The sequence below is a fragment of the Oncorhynchus clarkii genome, unplaced genomic scaffold, assembly GCF_045791955.1.
Source record: "Oncorhynchus clarkii lewisi isolate Uvic-CL-2024 unplaced genomic scaffold, UVic_Ocla_1.0 unplaced_contig_10888_pilon_pilon, whole genome shotgun sequence".
Taxonomy (NCBI): Eukaryota; Metazoa; Chordata; class Actinopteri; order Salmoniformes; family Salmonidae; genus Oncorhynchus; species Oncorhynchus clarkii.
The window spans coordinates 48,392-70,020 of record NW_027261058.1 but is presented as its reverse complement, the minus strand read 5'-3'; the positions used below and the strand labels follow the sequence as shown (position 1 = coordinate 70,020).

At 37.2% G+C, this 21,629-nt stretch overlaps 8 non-coding genes across 8 annotated transcripts; all 8 read right to left on the bottom strand.

Annotated features, from left to right (window-relative positions):
* Positions 1-2,413: 2,413 nt before the first annotated feature.
* trnar-ucg (transfer RNA arginine (anticodon UCG)) lies at positions 2,414-2,486 on the bottom strand. Its single transcript has one exon. It is a non-coding gene; the product is annotated as a tRNA-Arg (tRNA).
* A 2,384-nt stretch (positions 2,487-4,870) lies between these two features.
* trnar-ucg (transfer RNA arginine (anticodon UCG)) lies at positions 4,871-4,943 on the bottom strand. The gene has a single exon. It is a non-coding gene; the product is annotated as a tRNA-Arg (tRNA).
* A 2,312-nt stretch (positions 4,944-7,255) lies between these two features.
* trnar-ucg (transfer RNA arginine (anticodon UCG)) lies at positions 7,256-7,328 on the bottom strand. Its single transcript has one exon. It is a non-coding gene; the product is annotated as a tRNA-Arg (tRNA).
* A 4,204-nt stretch (positions 7,329-11,532) lies between these two features.
* Positions 11,533-11,605, bottom strand: trnar-ucg (transfer RNA arginine (anticodon UCG)). Its single transcript has one exon. It is a non-coding gene; the product is annotated as a tRNA-Arg (tRNA).
* A 2,162-nt stretch (positions 11,606-13,767) lies between these two features.
* trnar-ucg (transfer RNA arginine (anticodon UCG)) lies at positions 13,768-13,840 on the bottom strand. The gene has a single exon. It is a non-coding gene; the product is annotated as a tRNA-Arg (tRNA).
* A 3,806-nt stretch (positions 13,841-17,646) lies between these two features.
* trnar-ucg (transfer RNA arginine (anticodon UCG)) lies at positions 17,647-17,719 on the bottom strand. The gene has a single exon. It is a non-coding gene; the product is annotated as a tRNA-Arg (tRNA).
* Positions 17,720-19,649: 1,930 nt separating this feature from the next.
* Positions 19,650-19,722, bottom strand: trnar-ucg (transfer RNA arginine (anticodon UCG)). Its single transcript has one exon. It is a non-coding gene; the product is annotated as a tRNA-Arg (tRNA).
* Positions 19,723-21,158: 1,436 nt separating this feature from the next.
* Positions 21,159-21,231, bottom strand: trnar-ucg (transfer RNA arginine (anticodon UCG)). Its single transcript has one exon. It is a non-coding gene; the product is annotated as a tRNA-Arg (tRNA).
* Between the last annotated feature and the right edge of the window lie 398 nt (positions 21,232-21,629).

The following is a 21,629-nucleotide window of genomic DNA, read 5'->3' as shown; positions in this document are numbered from 1 at the left end:
ACATGTTCAAATTAGCTGAGCTAATGAAATTAAACAACCACGAAGGGACTCGGACCCTCAATCTTCTGATTCGAAGTCAGACGCCTTATCCATTAGGCCACGCAGTCTATGTGATACAGCGCTATTTGACATCATACAGACTTTGCTATGCAACAGTAGACATCAAAGTTGTGAACCTATCCGAATGAGGAAAGCTAGTGATATTTAACAAGTAAGAAGATACCTTTTCCCTCAATCTTGCGATGCAGAATCAGACTCAATAATTCTCAGGCCTTGCAATATTAGATTATTAAAGATGAATAACAATGTCCAAGCCTTTCAAAGAAACAAGACCAATGCCTTATTTCGGGAAATTGCAAACATGTATAAATTAGCAGATTTAATGAAATTAAACAACCACGAAAATGCCTCAAAACCTCAATTTTCTATTTTGAAGTAAGACGCCTTATCCACGAGGCAACACCTTCTACTCCATATTCTCCGATATGACATCAAACAGACGTTGCTTAGCAACAACAGACATGAAAATTGTGAACCTATCCGAATGAGGAAAGCTAGTGATATTTTACAAGTACGAAAAGACTATGTCCCTCAATCAGACATAATATTTCTCAGGTCTTGCAGTCTTAGATTATTGAAGTTGAACAACAATGTCCAAGCTTTTCAAAGCAACAAGACCAATGCCATATTTCGGGAAATTGCAAACATGTTCAAATTAGCTGAGCTAATGAAATTAAACAACCACGAAGGGACTCGAACCCTCAATGTTCTGATTCGAAGTCAGACGCCATATCCATTAGGCCACGCAGTCTATGAGATACAGCACTATTTGACATTATACAGACTTTGCTATGCAACCATAGACATTAAAATTGTGAACCTGTCCGAATGAGGAAAGCTAGTGATTTTTAACAAGTACAAGGATACTCTTTCCTTCAATCTTTCGATGCAGATTCAGACACAAATTGCAAACATGTTCAAATTAGCTGAGCTAATGAAATTAAACAACCACGAAGGGACTCGGACCCTCAATCTTCTGATTCGAAGTCAGACGCCTTATCCATTAGTCCACGCAGTCTACGTGATACAGCGCTATTTGACATCATACAGACTTTGCTATGCAACAGTAGACATCAAAGTTGTGAACCTATCCGAATGAGGAAAGCTAGTGATATTTAACAAGTAAGAAGATACCTTTTCCCTCAATCTTGCGATGCAGAATCAGACTCAATAATTCTCAGGCCTTGCAATATTAGATTATTAAAGATGAATAACAATGTCCAAGCCTTTCAAAGAAACAAGACCAATGCCTTATTTCGGGAAATTGCAAACATGTCCATATAAGCAGATTTAATGAAATTAAACAACCACGAAAATGCCTCAAAACCTCAATTTTCTATTTTGAAGTAAGACGCCTTATCCACGAGGCAACACCTTCTACTCCATATTCTCCGATATGACATCAAACAGACGTTGCTTAGCAACAACAGACATCAAAATTGTGAACCTATCCGAATGAGGAAAGCTAGTGATATTTTACAAGTACGAAAAGACTATGTCCCTCAATCAGACATTATATTTCTCAGGTCTTGCAGTCTTAGATTATTGAAGTTGAACAACAATGTCCAAGCTTTTCAAAGCAACAAGACCAATGCCATATTTCGGGAAATTGCAAACATGTTCAAATTAGCTGAGCTAATGAAATTAAACAACCACGAAGGGACTCGGACCCTCAATCTTCTGATTCGAAGTCAGACGCCTTATCCATTAGTCCACGCAGTCTACGTGATACAGCGCTATTTGACATTATACAGACTTTGCTATGCAACCATAGACATAAAAATTGTGAACCTATCCGAATGAGGAAAGCTAGTGATATTTAACAAGTAAGAAGATACCTTTTCCCTCAATCTTGCGATGCAGAATCAGACACAATAATTCTCAGGCCTTGCAATATTAGATTATTAAAGATGAATAACAATGTCCAAGCCTTTCAAAGAAACAAGACCAATGCCTTATTTCGGGAAATTGCAAACATGTCCATATTAGCAGATTTAATGAAATTAAACAACCACGAAAATGCCTCAAAACCTCAATTTTCTATTTTGAAGTAAGACGCCTTATCCACGAGGCAACACCTTCTACTCCATATTCTCCGATATGACATCAAACAGACGTTGCTTAGCAACAACAGACATCAAAATTGTGAACCTATCCGAATGAGGAAAGCTAGTGATATTTTACAAGTACGAAAAGACTATGTCCCTCAATCAGACATTATATTTCTCAGGTCTTGCAGTCTTAGATTATTGAAGTTGAACAACAATGTCCAAGCTTTTCAAAGCAACAAGACCAATGCCATATTTCGGGAAATTGCAAACATGTTCAAATTAGCTGAGCTAATGAAATTAAACAACCACGAAGGGACTCGAACCCTCAATCTTCTGATTCGAAGTCAGACGCCATATCCATTAGGCCACGCAGTCTATGTGATACAGCACTATTTGACATTATACAGACTTTGCTATGCAACCATAGACATAAAAATTGTGAACCTGTCCGAATGAGGAAAGCTAGTGATTTTTAACAAGTACAAAGATACTCTTTCCTTCAATCTTTCGATGCAGATTCAGACACAATAATTCTCAGGCCTTGCAGTCTTAGATTATTAAAGTTGAACAACAATGTCCAAGCTTTTCAAAGCAACAAGACCAATGCCTTATTTAGCGAAATTGCAAACATGTCCATATTAGCAGATTTAATGAAATTAAACGACCACGAAAATGCCTCAAAACCTCAATTTTCTGTTTTGAAGTAAGACGCCTTATCCACGAGGCAACACCTTCTACTCCATATTCTACTATATGACATCAAACAGACGTTGCTTAGCAACAACAGACATCAAAATTGTGAACCTATCCGAATGAGGAAAGCTAGTGATATTTTACAAGTACGAAAAGACTATGTCCCTCAATCAGACATAATATTTCTCAGGTCTTGCAGTCTTAGATTATTTAAGTTGAACAACAATGTCCAAGCTTTTCAAAGCAACAAGACCAATGACATATTTCGGGTAATTGCAAACATGTTCAAATTAGCTGAGCCAATGAAATTAAACAACCACGAAGGGACTCGAACCCTCAATCTTCTGATTCGAGGTCAGACGCCTTATCCATTAGGCCACGCAGTCTATGTGATACAGCCCTATTTGACATTATACAGACTTTGCTATGCAACCATAGACATAAAAATTGTGAACCTGTCCGAATGAGGAAAGCTAGTGATTTTTAACAAGTACAAAGATACTCTTTCCTTCAATCTTTCGATGCAGATTCAGACACAATAATTCTCAGGCCTTGCAGTCTTAGATGATTAAAGTTGAACAACAATGTCCAAGCTTTTCAAAGCAACAAGACCAATGCCTTATTCAGCGAAATTGCAAACATGTCCATATTAGCAGATTTAATGAAATTAAACGACCACGAAAATGCCTCAAAACCTCAATTTTCTATTTTGAAGTAAGACGCCTTATCCACGAGGCAACACCTTCTACTCCATATTCTCCGATATGACATCAAACAGACGTTGCTTAGCAACAACAGACATCAAAATTGTGAACCTATCCGAATGAGGAAAGCTAGTGATATTTTACAAGTACGAAAAGACTATGTCCCTCAATCAAACATAATATTTCTCAGGTCTTGCAGTCTTAGATTATTGAAGTTGAACAACAATGTCCAAGCTTTTCAAAGCAACAAGACTAATGCCTTATTTCGGGAAATTGCAAACATGTTCAAATTAGCTGAGCTAATGAAATTAAACAACCACGAAGGGACTCGAAACCTCAATCTTCTGATTCGAAGTCAGACGCCTTATCCATTAGGCCACGCAGTCTATGTCATACAGCCCTATTTGACATTATACAGACTTTGCTATGCAACCATAGACATACAAATTGTGAACCTGTCCGAATGAGGAAAGCTAGTGATTTTTAACAAGTACAAAGATACTCTTTCCTTCAATCTTTCGATGCAGATTCAGACACAATAATTCTCAGGCCTTGCAGTCTTAGATTATTAAAGTTGAATAACAATGTCCAAGCTTTTCAAAGCAACAAGACCAATGCCTTATTTAGCGAAATTGCAAACATGTCCATATTAGCAGATTTAATGAAATTAAACGACCACGAAAATGCCTCAAAACCTCAATTTTCTGTTTTGAAGTAAGACGCCTTATCCACGAGGCAACACCTTCTACTCCATATTCTCCGATATGACATCAAACAGACGTTGCTTAGCAACAACAGACATCAAAATTGTGAACCTATCCGAATGAGGAAAGCTAGTGATATTTTACAAGTACGAAAAGACTATGTCCCTCAATCAGACATAATATTTCTCAGGTCTTGCAGTCTTAGATTATTGAAGTTGAACAACAATGTCCAAGCTTTTCAAAGCAACAAGACCAATGACATATTTCGGGAAATTGCAAACATGTCCATATTAGCAGATTTAATGAAATTAAACGACCACGGAAATGCCTCAAAACCTCAATTTTCTATTTTGAAGTAAGACGCCTTATCCACGAGGCAACACCTTCTACTCCATATTCTCCGATATGACATCAAACAGACGTTGCTTAGCAACAACAGACATCAAAATTGTGAACCTATCCGAATGAGGAAAGCTAGTGATATTTTACAAGTACGAAAAGACTATGTCCCTCAATCAGACATAATATTTCTCAGGTCTTGCAGTCTTAGATTATTGAAGTTGAACAACAATGTCCAAGCTTTTCAAAGCAACAAGACCAATGCCATATTTCGGGAAATTGCAAACATGTTCAAATTAGCTGAGCTAATGAAATTAATCAACCACGAAGGGACTTGAACCCTTAATCTTCTGATTCGAAGTCAGACGCCTTATCCATTAGGCCACGCAGTCTATGTGATACAGCCTTATTTGACATTATACAGACTTTGCTATGCAACAGTAGACATCAAAGTTGTGAACCTGTCCGAATGAGGAAAGCTAGTGATATTTAACAAGTAAGAGGATACCTTTTCCCTCAATCTTGCGATGCAGAATCAGACTCAATAATTCTCAGGCCTTGCAATATTAGATTATTAAAGATGAATAACAATGTCCAAGCCTTTCAAAGAAACAAGACCAATGCCTTATTTCGGGAAATTGCAAACATGTCCATATTAGCAGATTTAATGAAATTAAACGACCACGAAAATGCCTCAAAACCTCAATTTTCTGTTTCGAAGTAAGACGCCTTATCCACGAGGCAACACCTTCTACTCCATATTCTCCGATATGACATCAAACAGATGTTGTTTAGCAACAACAGACATCAAAATTGTGAACCTATCCGAATGAGGAAAGCTAGTGATATTTTACAAGTACGAAAATACTATGTCCCTCAATCAGACATAATATTTCTCAGGTCTTGCAGTCTTAGATTATTGAAGTGTCCAATGTCCAAGCTTTTCAAAGCAACAAGACCAATGCCTTATTTCGGGAAATTGCAAACATGTTCAAATTAGCTGAGCTAATGAAATTAAACAACCACAAAGTGACTCGAACCCTCAATCTTCTGATTCGAAGTCAGACGCCTTATCCATTAGGCCACGCAGTCTATGTGATGCAGCCCTATTTGACATTATACAGACTTTGCTATGCAACCATAGACATAAAAATTGTGAACCTGTCCGAATGAGGAAAGCTAGTGATTTTTAACAAGTACAAAGATACTCTTTCCTTCAATCTTTCGATGCAGATTCAGACACAATAATTCTCAGGTCTTGCAGTCTTAGATTATTAAAGTTGAACAACAATGTCCAAGCTTTTCAAAGCAACAAGACCAATGCCTTATTTAGGGAAATTGCAAACATGTACGAATTAGCTGAGCTAATGAAATTAAACGACCCTATTTGATATCATACAGACTTTGCTATACAACAGTAGACATCAAAGTTGTGAACCTGTCCGAATGAGGAAAGCTAGTGATATTTAACAAGTAAGAAGATACCTTTTCCCTCAAATTTGCGATGCAGAATCAGACTCAATAATTCTCAGGCCTTGCAATATTAGATTATTAAAGATGAATAACAATGTCCAAGCCTTTCAAAGAAACAAGACCAATGCCTTATTTCGGGAAATTGCAAACATGTCCATATTAGCAGATTTAATGAAATTAAACGACCACGAAAATGCCTCAAAACCTCAATTTTCTATTTTGAAGTAAGACGCCTTATCCATGAGGCAACACCTTCTACTCCATATTCTCCGATATGACATCAAACAGACGTTGCTTAGCAACAACAGACATCAAAATTGTGAACCTATCCGAATGAGGAAAGCTAGTGATATTTTACAAGTACGAAAAGACTATGTCCCTCAATCAAACATAATATTTCTCAGGTCTTGCAGTCTTAGATTATTGAAGTTGAACAACAATGTCCAAGCTTTTCAAAGCAACAAGACTAATGCCTTATTTCGGGAAATTGCAAACATGTTCAAATTAGCTGAGCTAATGAAATTAAACAACCACGAAGGGACTCGAAACCTCAATCTTCTGATTCGAAGTCAGACGCCTTATCCATTAGGCCACGCAGTCTATGTCATACAGCCCTATTTGACATTATACAGACTTTGCTATGCAACCATAGACATACAAATTGTGAACCTGTCCGAATGAGGAAAGCTAGTGATTTTTAACAAGTACAAAGATACTCTTTCCTTCAATCTTTCGATGCAGATTCAGACACAATAATTCTCAGGCCTTGCAGTCTTAGATTATTAAAGTTGAATAACAATGTCCAAGCTTTTCAAAGCAACAAGACCAATGCCTTATTTAGCGAAATTGCAAACATGTCCATATTAGCAGATTTAATGAAATTAAACGACCACGAAAATGCCTCAAAACCTCAATTTTCTGTTTTGAAGTAAGACGCCTTATCCACGAGGCAACACCTTCTACTCCATATTCTCCGATATGACATCAAACAGACGTTGCTTAGCAACAACAGACATCAAAATTGTGAACCTATCCGAATGAGGAAAGCTAGTGATATTTTACAAGTACGAAAAGACTATGTCCCTCAATCAGACATAATATTTCTCAGGTCTTGCAGTCTTAGATTATTGAAGTTGAACAACAATGTCCAAGCTTTTCAAAGCAACAAGACCAATGCCATATTTCGGGAAATTGCAAACATGTTCAAATTAGCTGAGCTAATGAAATTAATCAACCACGAAGGGACTTGAACCCTTAATCTTCTGATTCGAAGTCAGACGCCTTATCCATTAGGCCACGCAGTCTATGTGATACAGCCTTATTTGACATTATACAGACTTTGCTATGCAACAGTAGACATCAAAGTTGTGAACCTGTCCGAATGAGGAAAGCTAGTGATATTTAACAAGTAAGAGGATACCTTTTCCCTCAATCTTGCGATGCAGAATCAGACTCAATAATTCTCAGGCCTTGCAATATTAGATTATTAAAGATGAATAACAATGTCCAAGCCTTTCAAAGAAACAAGACCAATGCCTTATTTCGGGAAATTGCAAACATGTCCATATTAGCAGATTTAATGAAATTAAACGACCACGAAAATGCCTCAAAACCTCAATTTTCTGTTTCGAAGTAAGACGCCTTATCCACGAGGCAACACCTTCTACTCCATATTCTCCGATATGACATCAAACAGACGTTGTTTAGCAACAACAGACATCAAAATTGTGAACCTATCCGAATGAGGAAAGCATATTTCGGGAAATTGCAAACATGTTCAAATTAGCTGAGCTAATGAAATTAAACAACCACGAAGGGACTTGAACCCTCAATCTTCTGATTCGAAGTCAGACGCCTTATCCATTAGGCCACGCAGTCTATGTGATACAGCCCTATTTGACATTATACAGACTTTGCTATGCAACAGTAGACATCAAAGTTGTGAACCTGTCCGAATGAGGAAAGCTAGTGATATTTAACAAGTAAGAGGATACCTTTTCCCTCAATCTTGCGATGCAGAATCAGACTCAATAATTCTCAGGCCTTGCAATATTAGATTATTAAAGATGAATAACAATGTCCAAGCCTTTCAAAGAAACAAGACCAATGCCTTATTTCGGGAAATTGCAAACATGTCCATATTAGCAGATTTAATGAAATTAAACGACCACGAAAATGCCTCAAAACCTCAATTTTCTGTTTCGAAGTAAGACGCCTTATCCACGAGGCAACACCTTCTACTCCATATTCTCCGATATGACATCAAACAGACGTTGTTTAGCAACAACAGACATCAAAATTGTGAACCTATCCGAATGAGGAAAGCTAGTGATATTTTACAAGTACGAAAATACTATGTCCCTCAATCAGACATAATATTTCTCAGGTCTTGCAGTCTTAGATTATTGAAGTGTCCAATGTCCAAGCTTTTCAAAGCAACAAGACCAATGCCTTATTTCGGGAAATTGCAAACATGTTCAAATTAGCTGAGCTAATGAAATTAAACAACCACAAAGTGACTCGAACCCTCAATCTTCTGATTCGAAGTCAGACGCCTTATCCATTAGGCCACGCAGTCTATGTGATACAGCCCTATTTGACATTATACAGACTTTGCTATGCAACCATAGACATAAAAATTGTGAACCTGTCCGAATGAGGAAAGCTAGTGATTTTTAACAAGTACAAAGATACTCTTTCCTTCAATCTTTCGATGCAGATTCAGACACAATAATTCTCAGGTCTTGCAGTCTTAGATTATTAAAGTTGAACAACAATGTCCAAGCTTTTCAAAGCAACAAGACCAATGCCTTATTTAGGGAAATTGCAAACATGTACGAATTAGCTGAGCTAATGAAATTAAACGACCCTATTTGATATCATACAGACTTTGCTATACAACAGTAGACATCAAAGTTGTGAACCTGTCCGAATGAGGAAAGCTAGTGATATTTAACAAGTAAGAAGATACCTTTTCCCTCAAATTTGCGATGCAGAATCAGACTCAATAATTCTCAGGCCTTGCAATATTAGATTATTAAAGATGAATAACAATGTCCAAGCCTTTCAAAGAAACAAGACCAATGCCTTATTTCGGGAAATTGCAAACATGTCCATATTAGCAGATTTAATGAAATTAAACGACCACGAAAATGCCTCAAAACCTCAATTTTCTATTTTGAAGTAAGACGCCTTATCCATGAGGCAACACCTTCTACTCCATATTCTCCGATATGACATCAAACAGACGTTGCTTAGCAACAACAGACATCAAAATTGTGAACCTATCCGAATGAGGAAAGCTAGTGATATTTTACAAGTACGAAAAGACTATGTCCCTCAATCAGACATAATATTTCTCAGGTCTTGCAGTCTTAGATTATCGAAGTTGAACAACAATGTCCAAGCTTTTCAAAGAAACAAGACCAATGACATATTTCGGGAAATTGCAAACATGTTCAAATTAGCTGAGCTAATGAAATTAAACAACCACGAAGGGACTCTAACCCTCAATCTTCTGATTCGAAGTCAGACGCCTTATCCATTAGGCCACGCAGTCTATGTGATACAGCGCTATTTGACATTATACAGACTATGCTATGCAACCATAGACATAAAAATTGTGAACCTGTCCGAATGAGGAAAGCTAGTGATTTTTAACAAGTACAAAGATACTCTTTCCTTCAATCATTCGATGCAGATTCAGACACAATAATTCTCAGGCCTTGCAGTCTTAGATTATTAAAGTTGAACAACAATGTCCAAGCTTTTCAAAGCAACAAGACCAATGCCTTATTTAGCGAAATTGCAAACATGTCCATATTAGCAGATTTAATGAAATTAAACGACCACGAAAATGCCTCAAAACCTCAATTTTCTATTTTGAAGTAAGACGCCTTATCCACGAGGCGACACCTTCTACTCCATATTCTCCGATATGACATCAAACAGACGTTGCTTAGCAACAACAGACATCAAAATTGTGAACCTATCCGAATGAGGAAAGCTAGTGATATTTTACAAGTACGAAAATACTATGTCCCTCAATCAGACATAATATTTCTCAGGTCTTGCAGTCTTAGATTATTGAAGTGTCCAATGTCCAAGCTTTTCAAAGCAACAAGACCAATGCCTTATTTCGGGAAATTGCAAACATGTTCAAATTAGCTGAGCTAATGAAATTAAACAACCACAAAGTGACTCGAACCCTCAATCTTCTGATTCGAAGTCAGACGCCTTATCCATTAGGCCACGCAGTCTATGTGATACAGCCCTATTTGACATTATACAGACTTTGCTATGCAACCATAGACATAAAAATTGTGAACCTGTCCGAATGAGGAAAGCTAGTGATTTTTAACAAGTACAAAGATACTCTTTCCTTCAATCTTTCGATGCAGATTCAGACACAATAATTCTCAGGTCTTGCAGTCTTAGATTATTAAAGTTGAACAACAATGTCCAAGCTTTTCAAAGCAACAAGACCAATGCCTTATTTAGGGAAATTGCAAACATGTACGAATTAGCTGAGCTAATGAAATTAAACGACCCTATTTGATATCATACAGACTTTGCTATACAACAGTAGACATCAAAGTTGTGAACCTGTCCGAATGAGGAAAGCTAGTGATATTTAACAAGTAAGAAGATACCTTTTCCCTCAAATTTGCGATGCAGAATCAGACTCAATAATTCTCAGGCCTTGCAATATTAGATTATTAAAGATGAATAACAATGTCCAAGCCTTTCAAAGAAACAAGACCAATGCCTTATTTCGGGAAATTGCAAACATGTCCATATTAGCAGATTTAATGAAATTAAACGACCACGAAAATGCCTCAAAACCTCAATTTTCTATTTTGAAGTAAGACGCCTTATCCATGAGGCAACACCTTCTACTCCATATTCTCCGATATGACATCAAACAGACGTTGCTTAGCAACAACAGACATCAAAATTGTGAACCTATCCGAATGAGGAAAGCTAGTGATATTTTACAAGTACGAAAAGACTATGTCCCTCAATCAGACATAATATTTCTCAGGTCTTGCAGTCTTAGATTATCGAAGTTGAACAACAATGTCCAAGCTTTTCAAAGCAACAAGACCAATGACATATTTCGGGAAATTGCAAACATGTCCATATTAGCAGATTTAATTAAATTAAACGACCACGAAAATGCCTCAAAACCTCAATTTTCTATTTTGAAGTAAGACGCCTTATCCACGAGGCAACACCTTCTACTCCATATTCTCCGATATGACATCAAACAGACGTTGTTTAGCAACAACAGACATCAAAATTGTGAACCTATCCGAATGAGGAAAGCTAGTGATATTTTACAAGTACGAAAAGACTATGTCCCTCAATCAGACATAATATTTCTCAGGTCTTGCAGTCTTAGATTATTGAAGTGTCCAATGTCCAAGCTTTTCAAAGCAACAAGACCACTGCCTTATTTCGGGAAATTGCAAACATGTTCAAATTAGCTGAGCTAATGAAATTAAACAACCACGAAGGGACTCGAACCCTCAATCTTCTGATTCGAAGTCAGACGCCTTATCCATTAGGCCACGCAGTCTATGTGATACAGCCCTATTTGACATTATACAGACTTTGCTATGCAAAAGTAGACATCAAAGTTGTGAACCTGTCCGAATGAGGAAAGCTAGTGATATTTAACAAGTAAGAAGATACCTTTTCCCTCAATCTTGCGATGCAGAATCAGACTCAATAATTCTCAGGCCTTGCAATATTAGATTATTAAAGATGAATAACAATGTCCAAGCAACAAGACCAATGCCTTATTCAGCGAAATTGCAAACATGTCCATATTAGCGGAGCTAATGAAATTAAACAACCACGAAGGGACTCGAACCCCCAATCTTCTGATTCGAAGTCAGACGCCTTATCCATTAGGCCACGCAGTCTATGTGATACAGCCCTATTTGACATTATACAGACTTTGCTATGCAACCATAGACATAAAAATTGTGAACCTGTCCGAATGAGGAAAGCTAGTGATTTTTAACAAGTACAAAGATACTCTTTCCTTCAATCTTTCGATGCAGATTCAGACACAATAATTCTCAGGTCTTGCAGTCTTAGATTATTAAAGTTGAACAACAATGTCCAAGCTTTTCAAAGCAACAAGACCAATGCCTTATTTAGGGAAATTGCAAACATGTCCATATTAGCAGATTTAATGAAATTAAACGACCACGAAAATGCCTCAAAACCTCAATTTTATATTTTGAAGTAAGGGGCGGCAGGGTAGCCTAGTGGTTAGAGCGTTGGACTAGTAACCGGAAGGTTGCGAGTTCAAACCCCCGAGCTGACAAGGTACAAATCTGTCGTTCTGCCCCTGAACAGGCAGTTAACCCACTGTTCCCAGGCCGTCATTGAAAATAAGAATTTGTTCTTGCCTGGCTAAATAAAGGTAAAATAAAAAAAAAAATAAAAAGACGCCTTATCCACGAGGCAACACCTTCTACTCCATATTCTCCAATATGACATCAAACAGATGTTGCTTAGCAACAACAGACATCAAAATTGTGAACCTATCCGAATGAGGAAAGATAGTGATATTTTACAAGTACGAAAAGACTATGTATCTCAATCAGACATAATATTTCTCAGGTCTTGCAGTCTTAGATTATTGAAGTTGAACAACAATGTCCAAGCTTTTCAAAGCAACAAGACCAATGCCATATTTCGGGAAATTGCAAACATGTTCAAATTAGCTGAGCTAATGAAATTAAACAACCACGAAGGGACTCTAACCCTCAATCTTCTGATTCGAAGTCAGACGCCTTATCCATTAGACAACGCAATCTATCTGATACAGCCCTATTTGACATTATACAGACTTTGCTATGCAACCATAGACATAAAAATTGTGAACCTGTCCGAATGAGGAAAGCTAGTGATTTTTAACAAGTACAAAGATACTCTTTCCTTCAATCTTTCGATGCAGATTCAGACACAATAATTCTCAGGTCTTGCAGTCTTAGATTATTAAAGTTGAACAACAATGTCCAAGCTTTTCAAAGCAACAAGACCAATGCCTTATTTAGGGAAATTGCAAACATGTACGAATTAGCTGAGCTAATGAAATTAAACGACCCTATTTGATATCATACAGACTTTGCTATGCAACAGTAGACATCAAAGTTGTGAACCTGTCCGAATGAGGAAAGCTAGTGATATTTAACAAGTAAGAAGATACCTTTTCCCTCAATCTTGCGATGCAGAATCAGACTCAATAATTCTCAGGCCTTGCAATATTAGATTATTAAAGATGAATAACAATGTCCAAGCCTTTCAAAGAAACAAGACCAATGCCTTATTTCGGGAAATTGCAAACATGTCCATATTAGCAGATTTAATGAAATTAAACGACCACGAAAATGCCTCAAAACCTCAATTTTCTATTTTGAAGTAAGACGCCTTATCCACGAGGCAACACCTTCTACTCCATATTCTCCGATATGACATCAAACAGACGTTGCTTAGCAACAACAGACATCAAAATTGTGAACCTATCCGAATGAGGAAAGCTAGTGATATTTTACAAGTACGAAAAGACTATGTCCCTCAATCAGACATAATATTTCTCAGGTCTTGCAGTCTTAGATTATTTAAGTTGAACAACAATGTCCAAGCTTTTCAAAGCAACAAGACCAATGACATATTTCGGGAAATTGCAAACATGTTCAAATTAGCTGAGCTAATGAAATTAAACAACCACGAAGGGACTCGAACCCTCAATCTTCTGATTCGAAGTCAGACGCCTTATCCATTAGGCCACGCAGTCTATGTGATACAGCCCTATTTGACATTATACAGACTTTGCTATGCAACCATAGACATAAAAATTGTGAACCTGTCCGAATGAGGAAAGCTAGTGATTTTTAACAAGTACAAAGATACTCTTTCCTTCAATCTTTCGATGCAGATTCAGACACAATAATTCTCAGGCCTTGCAGTCTTAGATGATTAAAGTTGAACAACAATGTCCAAGCTTTTCAAAGCAACAAGACTAATGCCTTATTTCGGGAAATTGCAAACATGTTCAAATTAGCTGAGCTAATGAAATTAAACAACCACGAAGGGACTCGAAACCTCAATCTTCTGATTCGAAGTCAGACGCCTTATCCATTAGGCCACGCAGTCTATGTGATACAGCCCTATTTGACATTATACAGACTTTGCTATGCAACCATAGACATACAAATTGTGAACCTGTCCGAATGAGGAAAGCTAGTGATTTTTAACAAGTACAAAGATACTCTTTCCTTCAATCTTTCGATGCAGATTCAGACACAATAATTCTCAGGCCTTGCAGTCTTAGATTATTAAAGTTGAACAACAATGTCCAAGCTTTTCAAAGCAACAAGACCAATGCCTTATTTAGCGAAATTGCAAACATGTCCATATTAGCAGATTTAATGAAATTAAACGACCACGAAAATGCCTCAAAACCTCAATTTTCTGTTTTGAAGTAAGACGCCTTATCCACGAGGCAACACCTTCTACTCCATATTCTCCGATATGACATCAAACAGACGTTGCTTAGCAACAACAGACATCAAAATTGTGAACCTATCCGAATGAGGAAAGCTAGTGATATTTTACAAGTACGAAAAGACTATGTCCCTCAATCAGACATAATATTTCTCAGGTCTTGCAGTCTTAGATTATTAAAGTTGAACAACAATGTCCAAGCTTTTCAAAGCAACAAGACCAATGACATATTTCGGGAAATTGCAAACATGTTCAAATTAGCTGAGCTAATGAAATTAAACAACCACGAAGGGACTCGGACCCTCAATCTTCTGATTCGAAATCAGACGCCTTATCCATTAGGCCACGCAGTCTATGTGATACAGCGCTATTTGACATCATACAGACTTTGCTATGCAACAGTAGACATCAAAGTTGTGAACCTATCCGAATGAGGAAAGCTAGTGATATTTAACAAGTAAGAAGATACCTTTTCCCTCAATCTTGCGATGCAGAATCAGACTCAATAATTCTCAGGCCTTGCAATATTAGATTATTAAAGATGAATAACAATGTCCAAGCCTTTCAAAGAAACAAGACCAATGCCTTATTTCGGGAAATTGCAAACATGTCCATATTAGCAGATTTAATGAAATTAAACAACCACAAAAATGCCTCAAAACCTCAATTTTCTATTTTGAAGTAAGACGCCTTATCCACGAGGCAACACCTTCTACTCCATATTCTCCGATATGACATCAAACAGACGTTGCTTAGCAACAACAGACATCAAAATTGTGAACCTATCCGAATGAGGAAAGCTAGTGATATTTTACAAGTACGAAAAGACTATGTCCCTCAATCAGACATAATATTTCTCAGGTCTTGCAGTCTTAGATTATTGAAGTTGAACAACAATGTCCAAGCTTTTCAAAGCAACAAGACCAATGCCATATTTCGGGAAATTGCAAACATGTTCAAATTAGCTGAGCTAATGAAATTAAACAACCACGAAGGGACTCGAAACCTCAATCTTCTGATTCGAAGTCAGACGCCTTATCCATTAGGCCACGCAGTCTATGTGATACAGCCCTATTTGACATTATACAGACTTTGCTATGCAACCATAGACATACAAATTGTGAACCTGTCCGAATGAGGAAAGCTAGTGATTTTTAACAAGTACAAAGATACTCTTTCCTTCAATCTTTCGATGCAGATTCAGACACAATAATTCTCAGGCCTTGCAGTCTTAGATTATTAAAGTTGAACAACAATGTCCAAGCTTTTCAAAGCAACAAGACCAATGCCTTATTTAGCGAAATTGCAAACATGTCCATATTAGCAGATTTAATGAAATTAAACGACCACGAAAATGCCTCAAAACCTCAATTTTCTGTTTTGAAGTAAGACGCCTTATCCACGAGGCAACACCTTCTACTCCATATTCTCCGATATGACATCAAACAGACGTTGCTTAGCAACAACAGACATCAAAATTGTGAACCTATCCGAATGAGGAAAGCTAGTGATATTTTACAAGTACGAAAAGACTATGTCCCTCAATCAGACATAATATTTCTCAGGTCTTGCAGTCTTAGATTATTAAAGTTGAACAACAATGTCCAAGCTTTTCAAAGCAACAAGACCAATGACATATTTCGGGAAATTGCAAACATGTTCAAATTAGCTGAGCTAATGAAATTAAACAACCACGAAGGGACTCGGACCCTCAATCTTCTGATTCGAAATCAGACGCCTTATCCATTAGGCCACGCAGTCTATGTGATACAGCGCTATTTGACATCATACAGACTTTGCTATGCAACAGTAGACATCAAAGTTGTGAACCTATCCGAATGAGGAAAGCTAGTGATATTTAACAAGTAAGAAGATACCTTTTCCCTCAATCTTGCGATGCAGAATCAGACTCAATAATTCTCAGGCCTTGCAATATTAGATTATTAAAGATGAATAACAATGTCCAAGCCTTTCAAAGAAACAAGACCAATGCCTTATTTCGGGAAATTGCAAACATGTCCATATTAGCAGATTTAATGAAATTAAACAACCACAAAAATGCCTCAAAACCTCAATTTTCTATTTTGAAGTAAGACGCCTTATCCACGAGGCAACACCTTCTACTCCATATTCTCCGATATGACATCAAACAGACGTTGCTTAGCAACAACAGACATCAAAATTGTGAACCTATCCGAATGAGGAAAGCTAGTGATATTTTACAAGTACGAAAAGACTATGTCCCTCAATCAGACATAATATTTCTCAGGTCTTGCAGTCTTAGATTATTGAAGTTGAACAACAATGTCCAAGCTTTTCAAAGCAACAAGACCAATGCCATATTTCGGGAAATTGCAAACATGTTCAAATTAGCTGAGCTAATGAAATTAAACAACCACGAAGGGACTCGAACCCTCAATCTTCTGATTCGAAGTCAGATGCCATATCCATTAGGCCACGAAGTCTATGTGATACAGCACTATTTGACATTATACAGACTTTGCTATGCAACCATAGACATAAAAATTGTGAACCTGTCCGAATGAGGAAAGCTAGTGATTTTTAACAAGTACAAAGATACTCTTTCCTTCAATCTTTCGATGCAGATTCAGACACAATAATTCTCAGGCCTTGCAGTCTTAGATTATTAAAGTTGAACAACAATGTCCAAGCTTTTCAAAGCAACAAGACCAATGCCTTATTTAGCGAAATTGCAAACATGTCCATATTAGCAGATTTAATGAAATTAAACGACCACGAAAATGCCTCAAAACCTCAATTTTCTATTTTGAAGTAAGACGCCTTATCCACGAGGCAACACCTTCTACTCCATATTCTCCGATATGACATCAAACAGACGTTGCTTAGCAACAACAGACATCAAAATTGTGAACCTATCCGAATGAGGAAAGCTAGTGATATTTTACAAGTACGAAAAGACTATGTCCCTCAATCAGACATAATATTTCTCAGGTCTTGCAGTCTTAGATTATTTAAGTTGAACAACAATGTCCAAGCTTTTCAAAGCAACAAGACCAATGACATATTTCGGGAAATTGCAAACATGTTCAAATTAGCTGAGCTAATGAAATTAAACAACCACGAAGGGACTCGAACCCTCAATCTTCTGATTCGAAGTCAGACGCCTTATCCATTAGGCCACGCAGTCTATGTGATACAGCCCTATTTGACATTATACAGACTTTGCTATGCAACCATAGACATAAAAATTGTGAACCTGTCCGAATGAGGAAAGCTAGTGATTTTTAACAAGTACAAAGATACTCTTTCCTTCAATCTTTCGATGCAGATTCAGACACAATAATTCTCAGGCCTTGCAGTCTTAGATGATTAAAGTTGAACAACAATGTCCAAGCTTTTCAAAGCAACAAGACTAATGCCTTATTTCGGGAAATTGCAAACATGTTCAAATTAGCTGAGCTAATGAAATTAAACAACCACGAAGGGACTCGAAACCTCAATCTTCTGATTCGAAGTCAGACGCCTTATCCATTAGGCCACGCAGTCTATGTGATACAGCCCTATTTGACATTATACAGACTTTGCTATGCAACCATAGACATACAAATTGTGAACCTGTCCGAATGAGGAAAGCTAGTGATTTTTAACAAGTACAAAGATACTCTTTCCTTCAATCTTTCGATGCAGATTCAGACACAATAATTCTCAGGCCTTGCAGTCTTAGATTATTAAAGTTGAACAACAATGTCCAAGCTTTTCAAAGCAACAAGACCAATGCCTTATTTAGCGAAATTGCAAACATGTCCATATTAGCAGATTTAATGAAATTAAACGACCACGAAAATGCCTCAAAACCTCAATTTTCTGTTTTGAAGTAAGACGCCTTATCCACGAGGCAACACCTTCTACTCCATATTCTCCGATATGACATCAACAGACATCAAAATTGTGAACCTATCCGAATGAGGAAAGCTAGTGATATTTTACAAGTACGAAAAGACTATGTCCCTCAATCAGACATAATATTTATCAGGTCTTGCAGTCTTAGATTATTTAAGTTGAACAACAATGTCCAAGCTTTTCAAAGCAACAAGACCAATGACATATTTCGGGAAATTGCAAACATGTTCAAATTAGCTGAGCTAATGAAATTAAACAACCACGAAGGGACTCAAACCCTCAATCTTCTGATTCGAAGTCAGACGCCTTATCCATTAGGCCAAGCAGTCTATGAGATACAGCCCTATTTGACATTATACAGACTTTGCTATGCAACCATAGACATTAAAATTGTGAACCTGTCCGAATGAGGAAAGCTAGTGATTTTTAACAAGTACAAGGATACTCTTTCCTTCAATCTTTCGATGCAGATTCAGACACAATAATTCTCAGGCCTTGCAGTCTTAGATTATTAAAGTTGAACAACAACAAATCAAACAGACGTTGCTTAGCAACAACAGACATCAAAATTGTGAACCTATCCGAATGAGGAAAGATAGTGATATTTTACAAGTACGAAAAGACTATGTCTCTCAATCAGACATAATATTTCTCAGGTCTTGCAGTCTTAGATTATTGAAGTGTCCAATGTCCAAGCTTTTCAAAGCAACAAGACCAATGCCTTATTTCGGGAAATTGCAAACATGTTCAAATTAGCTGAGCTAATGAAATTAAACAACCACGAAGGGACTCGAACTCTCAATCTTCTGATTCGAAGTCAGACGCCTTATCCATTAGGCCACGCAGTCTATGTGATACAGCCCTATTTGACATTATACAGACTTTGCTATGCAACAGTAGACATCAAAGTTGTGAACCTGTCCGAATGAGCAAAGCTAGTGATATTTAACAAGTAAGAAGATACCTTTTCCCTCAATCTTGCGATGCAGAATCAGACTCAATAATTCTCAGGCCTTGCCATATTAGATTATTAAAGATGAATAACAATGTCCAAGCCTTTCAAAGAAACAAGACCAATGCCTTATATTTCTCAGGTCTTGCAGTCTTAGATTATTGAAGTTGAACAACAATGTCCAAGCTTTTCAAAGCAACAAGACCAATGCCATATTTCGGGAAATTGCAAACATGTTCAAATTAGCTGAGCTAATGAAATTAAACAACCACGAAGGGACTCGAACCCTCAATCTTCTGATTCGAAGTCAGACGCCTTATCCATTAGGCCACGCAGTCTATGTGATACAGCCCTATTTGACATTATACAGACTTTGCTATGCAACAGTAGACATCAAAGTTGTGAACCTGTCCGAATGAGCAAAGCTAGTGATATTTAACAAGTAAGAAGATACCTTTTCCCTCAATCTTGCGATGCAGAATCAGACTCAATAATTCTCAGGCCTTGCAATATTAGATTATTAAAGATGAATAACAATGTCCAAGCCTTTCAAAGAAACAAGACCAATGCCTTATTTCGGGAAATTGCAAACATGTCCATATTAGCAGATTTAATGAAATTAAACGACCACGAAAATGCCTCAAAACCTCAATTTTCTATTTAGAAGTAAGACGCCTTAACCACGAGGCAACACCTTCTACTCCATTTTCTCCAATATGACATCAAACAGACGTTGCTTAGCAACAACAGACATCAAAATTGTGAACCTGTCCGAATGAGGAAAGCTAGTGATTTTTAACAAGTACAAAGATACTCTTTCCTTCAATCTTTCGATGCAGATTCAGACACAATAATTCTCAGGTCTTGCAGTCTTAGATTATTAAAGTTGAACAACAATGTCCAAGCTTTTCAAAGCAACAAGACCAATGCCTTATTTAGGGAAATTGAAAACATGTACGAATTAGCTGAGCTAATGAAATTAAACGACCCTATTTGACAGTTGAACAACAATGTCCAAGCTTTTCAAAGAAACAAGACCAATGCCTTATTTCGGGAAATTGCAAACATGTCCATATTAGCAGATTTAATGAAATTAAACGACCACGAAAATGCCTCAAAACTTCAATTTTCTATTTTGAAGTAAGACGCCTTATCCACGAGGCAACACCTTCTACTCCATATTCTCCGATATGACATCAAACAGACGTTGCTTAGCAACAACAGACATCAAAATTGTGAACCTATCCGAATGAGGAAAGCTAGTGATATTTTACAAGTACGAAAAGACTATGTCCCTCAATCAGACATAATATTTCTCAGGTCTTGCAGTCTTAGATTATTGAAGTTGAACAACAATGTCCAAGCTTTTCAAAGCAACAAGACCAATGCCTTATTTCGGGAAATTGCAAACATGTCCATATTAGCAGATTTAATGAAATTAAACGACCACGAAAATGCCTCAAAACCTCAATTTTCTATTTTGAAGTAAGACGCCTTATCCACGAGGCAACACCTTCTACTCCATATTCTCCGATATGACATCAAACAGACGTTGCTTAGCAACAACAGACATCAAAATTGTGAACCTATCCGAATGAGGAAAGATAGTGATATTTTACAAGTACGAAAAGACTATGTCTCTCAATCAGACATAATATTTCTCAGGTCTTGCAGTCTTAGATTATTGAAGTGTCCAATGTCCAAGCAACAAGACCAATGCCTTATTTCGGGAAATTGCAAACATGTTCAAATTAGCTGAGCTAATGAAATTAAACAACCACGAAGGGACTCGAACCCTCAATCTTCTGATTCGAAGTCAGACGCCTTATCCATTAGGCCACGCAGTCTATGTGATACAGCCCTATTTGACATTATACAGACTTTGCTATGCAACCATAGACATAAAAATTGTGAAACTGTCCGAATGAGGAAAGCTAGTGATTTTTAACAAGTACAAAGCTACTCTTTCCTTCAATCTTTCGATGCAGATTCAGACACAATAATTCTCAGGCCTTGCAGTCTTAGATTATTAAAGTTGAACAACAATGTCCAAGCTTTTCAAAGCAACAAGACCAATGCCTTATTTAGGGAAATTGCAAACATGTACGAATTAGCTGAGCTAATGAAATTAAACGACCCTATTTGACATCATACAGACTTTGCTATGCAACAGTAGACATCAAAGTTGTGAACCTGTCCGAATGAGGAAAGCTAGTGATATTTAACAAGTAAGAAGATACCTTTT